The 8,674-nt window shown below is 43.6% G+C and overlaps 1 protein-coding gene across 2 annotated transcripts in view; it reads left to right on the forward strand.

Moving 5' to 3' along the window:
• The first annotated feature begins 4,251 nt into the window (after positions 1-4,251).
• LOC123730406 (SET-binding protein) overlaps positions 4,252-8,674 on the forward strand; it is a 40,148-nt gene continuing 35,725 nt past the window's right edge. The window contains exons 1-2 of one of the 2 annotated variants that reach the window (XM_045706970.1): positions 4,252-4,655; positions 4,783-4,966. The gene's annotated coding sequence lies outside the window, so the exon portion shown is untranslated. Of the gene's footprint in view, positions 4,967-8,674 lie in introns of both variants that reach the window. The other variant, XM_045706969.1, reaches the window with a different exon arrangement.

The following is an 8,674-nucleotide window of genomic DNA, read 5'->3' on the forward strand; positions in this document are numbered from 1 at the left end:
CATGGAATGTTGCTAATGTAGATTTCACAGTTGAAGAGCAGGTCAGCAGGTGGACTAAATTACCCTCAGATAACCTCAGTGGCATCTTAGAAAGGTGTTGAGGTTTTTGACCAGAGGTGTTGTTGATTATCTGTGATTCTTTGAAGTAGAGAGTCTACTGAATACTGTTATGAGTGGTGGTGTTAAGATCATGGGAACTCTGCAATGCTCTGACCATATTGCACACACCCAAACACATACTGTACAAACACACATTCCCTCTGTACAGTCATGGTTGACTTTGGCGTCCCGTCATATGTTGTTCCCCCAGCATGCAGCAGGATGTGGTCTCTGTGCGTCCTCTCACAACAACACCTACTTCCTGCCACTTTGATAAACAGACGTGTGGCTTTGCTCTCCGGCCCCAGAGCACACACACTTGCACACACACTTGCACACACACACATGCATGCGCATATACGCACACACACACACACATGCCTTGAAATACTTCCAGTACCTTCCAGTAAGGGATAGGATCAGTTCTTTAACCATTTTAGTATACCATTGTATCTAGTAGTATTTCTTGAAAATAAATCTGCAATTTAATGTAACTATTACTGAAACGTGGCCAACTCATAAAGTTGCCCCCCCCCCCCCTCTTTCTCTCTCCCTCTCAACAACCACAGAGGAGCATTTGCTGTTTCCACATAAAAGCTGAAGTGTTTGGTAAAGTGGTTTAGAATGAGATTGACTTTCATCTCCTACAGATCAGGCCTGAGGACACAGACATTTGCTACTATGTTATACTCTGGTGGAGAGATAGGGGAGGGAGATTCACACAGACACAGGCTCTGTGGAGTTATTTGTGGAGTCCGTAGAGTGTGTGTGTGCGTGTGTGTGGTAATTCATCATCAGAGTGTCAGTTTGAGTAGTGAATGTGGGGGAAGAATTGCAGCGCTGACTAAAGCAATCTATAGGAATCTATAGTCCAACTGGTTCACACGAATCAATAAAACACACATTCAACCCATGTAAAGGTAATCATGTTCAGGAAATACAGTGAAACAAACACGATGGATGGGCTAAATAAACATGACTATGCACTTAGATGTAAATGAATTGAAAAGCCTCTCAGTCCTCTCTGCCTCTACCTATCCCATAGTCATTTGATATTTACAGTTTACGCTGGAAACGTCCCCCCCTTGGATATGCCGGTATCTGGTATCCATGGTAACGTATCCAAAAGCAGAATACTACTGGGTGTGTGTTTGTGTTTGTCAGTGTGTGTGTGTCAGTGTGTTTGTGTTTTGTGTGTGTATGTGAGAATGATACACTGTGCATTGATTGGTTGTGTGGGGAGCAGCTGTTGACCTCTTATTCTCAAAGGCCTGTCTGTACCCTCACACACACACACACACACACACACACACACACACACACACACACACACACACACACACACACACACACACACACACACACACACACACACACACTGAATCAATACACACACACCAGTGCTATAATCCTGGCCCACACCCATAACCAGAGAAAATGAGCCCATGGACTATAAACAATTCTGCTTTGGCATTGTTATGACAACACTGCCAATGAAACATTTAGAGAGAGAATGTGCATACTGTACAAACACACACACACACACACACACACACACACACACACACACACACACACACACACACACACACCACACACAACTGAGTTTGAGATATAGTGACACTGAGTTAGGGAGGAAAAGGTAATTTGTCATTTGCATGTTAGTTAATGTTAGAGGATGCTTTCCATAGGTCAGAGCCAACTTGCAGGATGTGTTTTGCATTGAAAAACTGAACACAGTTGCGCAGGAGAAGGTGGGGTTTGGGTTTGAACCGCACTAGTCTGTGGACGAAGAGGTGGTTTCGGGCCGGGTGTAGGATGAGGCTGATAAGATGATGGTGAAGGAGATCGTGGTGATGGTGACTGGTCCTGTGATCCATCCAGATCTTGAACCTCCGACTTCTCTGACTCTTCATCTTGAACCGGCATCGCCTCCTGATCCAGACCTGAACCTTGAACCTGTGACTCACCCTCTGACTCCTCACTGGCAGAGGAGAGTGACAAAATGACAGGTTGTGGTCCTATGCCTGCTCCTGTTAGCCCCTCCTCCCACTGTTGAAGAGGGCCGTGAGCACTACGGTGGGGGTCAGGCTCAACCCGTTGTTGTTGTTGCTCTGGGTCATGTTCACCGCTTTCTGTTGATTCCTTTCTAAGAAGGCTGCTATCATCTGAACCTTCTCCAGGTCCCTTTCGGCTTACCGTAGACGTCGCTGTCTTTCTAGCCGTTTGGCTATGGTTTCACGTGCTTCAAAAGCTCATTGCGGTTGGGTGTCCAAGGCCCTACACTCCTCGCCAGCTTGCATGTTCTCCATGATTTGGCATTTGACCTCCTCTAGTTTAAGGAGCTTCATACACTTCCTGAGAGCAGCAGCTTGTGAGTCACACAGGGTTTCTGATGGGATTCCACTCCATCCGTTTGTACGGCTCTGAGAGGACCGGTATGAAGAGCGGATCTGAGAGATTTAATAGAAAGTCGCTCTGATCCCCCAGTGTGCCTCCCTGTGAGGTGTCTTCCACAGACTGGTGAAATGGCAGGCCTTCATGTGTTGGGGCCTCCATACTGTAGGCTCTGAGGAAGAGCCTACAGTATGGAGGCCTTCCCTTTAGCTCAGTTGGTAGAGCATGGTGTTTGCAACGCCAGGGTTATGGGTTCGATTCCCACGGGGGGCCAGCACAGAAAGAAAATGTATGAAATGTATGCATTCACTACTGTAAGTCGCTCTGGATAAGAGTGTCTGCTAAATGACTAAAATGTAAATGTAAGAGGGCTTGGATGGAGAGTGTTGAGGGTAGGCTGCCACCGATAGCTACAGTGGTTGTGTGAATAATCTCTTTTGAGATCGGGTTATGTTGGGGGTAAACCTCATTATCTCTCAAATGGACTGGGGGCTGTTTTCGGCTCTTTTCACCCAAAACAGGCTCCTCTTTAGGCCTAGCTCCTGCTGGATGTGTGTTGGCTGCACTTGGCTGTGAGAAAGTGAAGGTTCCACTTGCTTGCGTCTCACATGTGCCGGACCCAGCTACGACAGAGTCAAGCTGAGGTTCGCCAGTGAGGACATCTGTGTCCCACTTCAAATCTGTCCGAATGACTACTTGTTAAGGCCTTGTTGTGAATGCACTGGGTGAGATAGGAGCTGATACAGATGCAGGCATTCTGGTTAGAGGACAAGGATAGGGCAGAGCGAGTTGGGGTTTCGGTTTAGAGAGTTGCAGCTCATTCTATCCTTTAAAATGATCCATGTGTGAGAACAATTTGAGCCTTTTCAACGGAGAGCTTTACAGCATCTCACTATGTCGAGATGTTAGGACACAAGTGCAAGTAGCTGTTGCTGTAACTTCTAACAATCACGAAAAGAGAAATGTCAATAATCCTCTCAACTAATGCAGCATAAATGTGTGTGTAGTGTGTTTATGGAAATGTCAGCACTGGTTGTTATGCTAATCTGACAGCACAAACACACACCAATATGCAAACACACTGTCCAGTTGCTATGCAGCGGATGCTAACCTACGTTCTATCTGAATCATTATTCAGCTCCTCCTAGAAGCACAGGATGCACATACTGTTGTTTATGCATGGAAAATAACACAAGACACACAATGCTGTTTAGATGTGAAATGGCTAGTTAGTTATTGGTGTGCGCTAATAGCTTTCAATCAGTGACATCACTCCGAGACATGGAAGTAACCTAGTCGTTTCCCTCGCTCTACAAGAGGTAACGCTGCTTCATGGGCGACTGTTGTCGATGTGTGCTCGGGTCGTTGGATTGAGCCTGGGTTGAGGCATGGAGAGGGACGTAAACAACACTTTTATATATGCACGATGAAATAAAACCAGTTTGATGTTGCTCCAATTCTGAAAGAGGAGGATGCCTTCATCATAATAATAATATGACTGGATTATTCAAGTGCTGTGACACTATTTGACATAACATCAGACATGGTAGTAGGATATCACATACGGAGTGTACATATGCCTACAGTGAAGGAAGGTTGGTGATTGACGGGAACTGACCAGTGATCACCTTTCCTGTTATGAAACAGGTTGAAACAAACGGGAATGTCCTGTGTGTAGATAGTAGGGCCTAGACTAGTCTACCACCCGCTACCAGGTGGAGGCGACACTGCGCTCTTCTCCTCTCTACCAAAGCGCAAGCTGCCTCTACAGTCCCGTCTCTCCGTGAGATCATTATCAACCGAACCTGACACACACGGAGCTAGAGCGAGCGAGCAAGCGAACAGAACACCCCCCCCCCAATTCCGACCCACCGGGAAGGGAAAACACCAGTCTTCTGATAACCAACACCTTCTCCCACTTTTACGCATCCAACCACGATCTCTCCAGTGACGTTACCGTTCAATGTGGGGTTGGAGGCTATTCGGATACAATCTGTGTTCTGCTGGTTTGTTTTCACTGCAGTAAAACGGTTTGCTCCGATCCTCCCCCGGAGTCAAGGATTGAGAGGGAAGCAGCGCTTAACTCGCCGACTGACCAGCCACGGACATGGCGATGGGATCTCTGCAGTGGCCCTGTAAATCTTGTGCTTAGTAAACCCGTAAGCAAGATTTTTTACGCGCTATATTTCACAGGAAAAGGACGTAGATTCAATCTCAACCTTGGATTTTTGTGAAAATTGATTTGATTATCAGATCGGCTATAATATTTTTTTGCCTTTTTTTCAGCGCACTGTTGACGCCATTTTCCTCAGGTTTTCTGTAAAAAAAAAAAAAACTTGTTCCATTTGACAGCTACCAAGGACGCTGTCAGTGCAGACGCCGGTTCTGTAAATGTGACCAAATGGATTTTAAATGATCTTGATAACATATTTACACGATAGTCTCGAGTGTTCGACAACATTGGACATGGGTAAGTAGTTGACCATAATTTCTTACTCACTTGCCTTATTGTAGTCTAAATGTGAGTTGAACATGATTTTATTAATTTATGATACTTTTTTTGCGGTTGGCAGTGGTTTAAAAAAAGAGAATGCAATATCTCAAAATAAACAGTTAATTTGTAGCGAGTTTTGATGTGTGTCTGTGTGTTGTGGAGCAGGTGGAAGACGTGGGCATAACCCACTGGCCTCGGCCTGGTCTTGAACCACTAACCCTTTGGCAAGTGCATTGCGTCCTGTGCCATTAAGGGTCCAGACCTCTGATGAGATGTTCTAGGAGTTGTAGTGTAAGGCTATTTATGGTCGAAGTGGTGGTGTGAAGGGTTATACACACATCCTGAAGGCAACTGTAGATTGATGAAATCACTGTAAAATACATGGCACACTTTGAGAGTGTATAAAATAACCCATTACACCAAGAGGTCCAAACCTTTTGAGAAGGTCTGATAGTGTTGTAGGCTAGCCTATAAGGACACTTTAGTCCTTGTATAGGCTGTTTGAAACCCTCCTGGCCTGTGTGAGAGAAAGCCAAAGCAAGCAGACCACTGCATCACCAGGTCTGTTTCACAAATGGCTATGATCTGATCTCAGGATGGAGTTACACTTTTGTACCTGGTATTTACTTGGCTAGATATAAGAGCAAAGTAGTACTTACATAATTATTGCTTAATAACATAATGACTTTCCAGTGTCTTTGCGATGAACTGAAATGAGCACCACTATGTACCATTTGGTACCAGGTAGTTACTAACTGTGGAGTTGTTCAGAGTAAGTGCCATAAGGTATTGTCCACTGTTACCATAGCAGCTGAAACAGGACGGTCAAGTAGAGCCTTCCACTTTAGTGTCAGGTCAGGTATGCTTTGAGCTTACTTCAAGAAACCAGTTACAGGCCAGGGCAGGCCCACCATCTTCTTGCCCCTGAATTATTTCACTGATTGGTGTAATAGTGGTTGTTTTCTAAAATAAAGTGTTAACTTGTATGCTCTTGTTGTAGGATAAAGTGTGATCCATTAGAGAAATTAGACCAGGTAAATGTTAACCAGTGTGTAAGTGTGTGGGCTACTGTAATAGGGCGATTCCATGCTAGTTCATTACAGTAGGGTACACACTCACACACTCGTTGAAATTTACCTGCATGGCCCAAAAATATTTTGGGTATCTCAGATTTTTCGGACAATTCTCACATAGAAACTTCATCGGGTGGAAGGATGTTTCATATGCTTTTTACATCTGTAACACACATTTTTGGGTGCGTAATCATTATGAAAGTGGGCATTTTAGGCCCTTTTAAGAGATATACATGCCTCCTGTAATACCCAATGATCTGTGAACTGTACATGATACAGAAATCACCTTGGTGTCGTTATACTCCTAACAGTGTGCTATAAAATATGGAGTATCGCTACTTTCTGAAATAAAATGTTACACATTCATTTATTTAACATTAAAACTATTAATATAACAAAAGTACCCTTTTAGATTTTGTTCAATTTTAGACATATGGTTTTAAATAAAATACTCTATAAGTACATCACATTTCCAGAGTGGGCTCTCTGCTAAGTTTAAAGTTATGATACATTTTATCAGCACCACCAACACAGTGAATGGGAAAATGGATTCAAAGGGAACTCCCTCTGCTGGTGATTTACTGAATGTGCAATCCTACAGGAGGGCTGTGATTGGTTAATGACCTATAATGTAAATTTCTATGTATAAAAATGATAATTTAATCAGAAGTAGCTGAGAGCCCACTCTGGAAATTTGATATGTTTGAAGAGTAGGACTATGTTGTTCCAAACAATATGTATAAAAATATCAAAGTCAAAAATAATACTTTTGAGATATTCATAATAATATTTGGAATGTTGAATAAATGAATGTGAAAATTTGTATTTCAGAATATAAATAAACTCCATATTTTAGAGCACACTATAAGGAGTATACACTGAGTGTACAAAGCATTAGGAACACCTGCTATTTCCATAACATAGACTGACCAGGTGAATCCAGGTGAAAGATATGATCCCTTATTGATGTCACCTGTTAAATCCACAGTGTAGTAGATGAAGGAGAGGAGACAGGTTAAAGAAGGAGTTTAAAGCCTTGAGACAGTTGAGCTATGGATTGTGTCTGTGTACCATTCAGAGTGAATGGGCACGACAACAGATTTAAGTGCCTTTGAACAGGGTATGGTAGTAGGTGCCAGGCGCCCCGGTTTGAGTGTGTCAAGAACTGCAACGCTGCTGGGTTTTTCATGCTCAACATTTTCCCGTGTGTATCAACAATGGTCCACCACCCAAAGGACATCTAGCCAACTTGACACTACTGTGGGAAGCGTTGGAGTCAACATGGGCCAGCATCCGTGTGGAGCGTGTGGCATCTTGTAGAGTCCATGCCCCGACCAATTTAGGCTGTTCTGTGGACAAAAAGGGGTGCAACTCAATGTTAGGAAGGTGTTCTTAATGTTTTGTACACTAAGTGTAATCACACCACGATGTTGTCTGTAGCATTACAGGAGCCATGTATATGTCTAAAAAGAGCCTGAAATTGCCGCTTCCATTATGATTTTCTCAAAAATTGTTTGTGATACAAATGTAAAAAGCATTTCAAACATCCTTCCTCCCAATTAAGTTTTGGGAGGATTGCCAGAACAATCTGTGATACCAATTCTGTATCTGATATGTGTTGTGTGGGTAGGGCAGATTGAGTATAGCTGAGTGACATAGCTACAGTATAGAGGTATTGCTGAGTGATGTAGTGGCATAATGAGAAGTAGCAGGTGCTGGATTGAGACACTGAGAAATGGTGTGGGGCTTCTGTTGTCACGGCAACTGGCAACATACTGGATGGTGGACTCACAGTAGCGTACTGACAGAGGCTCTCGCTCTGTTTTGGATTCACTTTGGATTCCTGGAGCAAATTCCAATCCCATGATATGGGCAGGAGTGCTGTTGGTGTTGTAGTCATAGCGGTATCTACAGATACTTTGTCCTCCTATAACAGAGCAGGGACAGGGCATCCCTACAAGAGTTCCTGGGTATTCTCTCTCTCTCAAATTTTGAAAATGGTTAAGTTTGGTCCAGCTCTCTATTATCTTATAGGTCATATGTGATTGTAATTCTGTTTTGAGACCTGGGTCAAGAGCAGACCCAGAGACTGTAGCAACCAGTGCATAGGTACAGTGAGGGAAAAAAGTATTTGATCCCCTGCTGATTTTGTACGTTTGCCTACTGACAAAGAAATGATCAGTCTATAATTTTAATGGTAGGTTTATTTGAACAGTGAGAGACAGAATAACAACAAAAAAATTCAGAAAAACGCATGTCAAAAATGTTATAACATGATTTGCATTTTAATGAGGGAAATAAGTATTTGACCCCTCTGCAAAACATGACTTAGTACTTGGAGGCAAAACCCTTGTTGGCAATCAAAGAGGTCAGACGTTTCTTGTAGTTGGCCACCAGGTTTGCACACATCTCAGGAGGGATTTTGTCCCACTCCTCTTTGTAGATCTTCTCCAAGTCACTAAGGTTTCGAGGCTGACTTTTGGCAACTCGAACCTTCAGCTCCCTCCACAGATTTTCTCTGGGATTAAGGTCTGGAGACTGGCTAGGCCACTCCAGGACCATAATGTGCTTCTTCTTGAGCCACTCCTTTGTTGCCTTGGCCGTGTGTTTT

Source organism: Salmo salar, chromosome ssa24, assembly GCF_905237065.1.
Source record: "Salmo salar chromosome ssa24, Ssal_v3.1, whole genome shotgun sequence".
NCBI classification, from domain to species: domain Eukaryota; kingdom Metazoa; phylum Chordata; class Actinopteri; order Salmoniformes; family Salmonidae; genus Salmo; species Salmo salar.